This window comes from Cyprinodon variegatus, unplaced genomic scaffold, assembly GCF_000732505.1.
Source record: "Cyprinodon variegatus isolate N-32 unplaced genomic scaffold, C_variegatus-1.0 Scaffold168, whole genome shotgun sequence".
In the NCBI taxonomy this organism is placed as follows: Eukaryota; Metazoa; Chordata; class Actinopteri; order Cyprinodontiformes; family Cyprinodontidae; genus Cyprinodon; species Cyprinodon variegatus.
In genome coordinates, this window is record NW_015150621.1 from 193,917 (window position 1) to 196,107 (window position 2,191).

Sequence of the window (2,191 nt, forward strand, 5' to 3'; positions counted from 1 at the left end):
GGAACTGATTTATTGGCTTGAGCATTTAACAAAAAGGTGTTGTCAAGTTCCTGCAAAATGAGTCATGCAACCAGGGGAGAGATAAAATTTCTTACATTTCCTTGTATTGTATTTTCATTCACAACTGTAAAGTTTAAAGACTTAAAATTAAGGGAAACTCATTATCATTCAAATAACTGCAATGTTTTTGATGCTTCTTTTGCTGTTCAGCATACTAAACATCAATCCCAGATGATTCCCTGGAGCTAAAAGAAAAAAGCATTTATCTTGCAAACATGGTTAGGATTTTTTTTTTTAAACAACCAGCCTTATTAGATAATCCATTCTATAGAAACTACAAAACTGTTGACTGTGCTCAAAAGATGAAACTGAGGCCGGAAACTGGTGCAGCACAGCAGGTTCCTAAAAGACTACGTCTGGTAAAACAAGCGGGCAAGAGAAGCTGACTCACACAGTAGGCAATGCATTCCCGTAAGGAAACCAGGCAGATCAGCTGCACTGAACTAATATCAAGTTTCTAAAACTCTGATCAATAATGCCAGTTTTTCTTGGCTTAGTATTGTATCTGCTGTAAACAGGTCTCATGTGTACTTTCATGCAAAAATACTAAGAGTAAAAACACATTCAAATGGTTTCGTAGGAGTTTCATCTCCTTTTAAAACATATGTAAAAACTCGTTGTTTAACAAAGCTTTTTTTACACATTCATTGATTTGTGTAATTTTATGCGCATTAATTTGCTAATTTAAATGAACAAATTGTCTTATTTTGAAAGGTTAACTAAGATAGCTTGGTATGAATGAAATACTTGCATAACTGCTATAGTTTTCTTTAGTGCATGTACCGGTATGTTTTACTGATAGTTCTGGGAGATAGCACCTAAAAGGCATGGTACCAGTGTTATTTTTAATTCATTTTATTTTTTATGTTTAATTTAAGGTTTTTACTCCCACCCACTCCAACCTATTGCTACACACTACTGGTTGCTTGCTTACAGGGAAGACATATTTGTGTTTCAAGAGTTTTTTCTAAGAAAATCAGTCTTCCGAATGCTGTTTTAGAACCATTCTGCAAAGTGTATTAAACAGTCTACTGCTGCCAGATAGCCCCTAATTAACCTTTTTATTTTAACTAGAGCAAAAGAAGTTTACTGTTATTTATAATGTGTTTATTGAAGTCTACGCATTAAAACTAAAATAACCAATGAATGTCATACATGTGTTATTGGAGCTTTAGTAAATAATGTGTTTTGTAGATAGTAATTGCAGAATTAGATATTGCTTTTCTATTTTAAATGGAATGAAGTCATATAATTACTAATTATGTTGACGACTCAAAGTACCTCAGAGCCACATTAACTTAATCATACATATTAATTTATATATATTCGCAGATCAGTAGGCAATTTAGTGTTAAGGCTCCTGCAAGGGCTGACCAAGATGATAAGGAGGAAGCTGGAGTCAAACTCAAAAGTTTCCCCTTGCAAGAAGACTACAACTTTGGCAGTCAACTGTCACATCCCATGCATTTTTATTTAAATCTGTTGTATTTTGTGGTCAGAAACAATCCATTAACCTGACCCTAGTTTACATTAGCAATTGTAAAGTCAGTTTTTGTGAGAATAGCTTATATTTTTGGTCTTTAAGTTTTTTGGTGCAATAACTTGATTTTCACATTTCTAAACCAAAGGTCTGATGTTAAAGGTATAATGAAAAAGCTGTTTATTATACAGATATTCACTGTATAGTAAAAACAATATGTTCCAAACCCTACAAAAATAATGACCTACGTCATTTTTTTTTCAGCTTTTTAAGGAGACATATTCAATTTATTATTCATTATATATATACATATGGGCTGAAAAAATCTATGTAGTGACAGTGAAATATACCTTTAGCTGACAGAGGAACCCACTTAGAGCAGAAATGATTAAAAAAAAATAGATAAATAAACATTTTGCATTTCAGATTTTTTTTTTTTTTAAGTCTCTGTGTTTCAATATGTTCTATCCAGAACTCCTCAAGTGGGAAAGTTAGTTTCACCTGGTTTGTTTTCTTAAAGAATCTTCTTTAAGGAACCTTTGGCTATCCGATTATTAATCGGAAAAAAAATCGACGGATTAATGTATTTGCAAAAATAATCATTAGATGAAGTCCTAATATAGATCTAACTTAGTCAGCTAAATAACATGC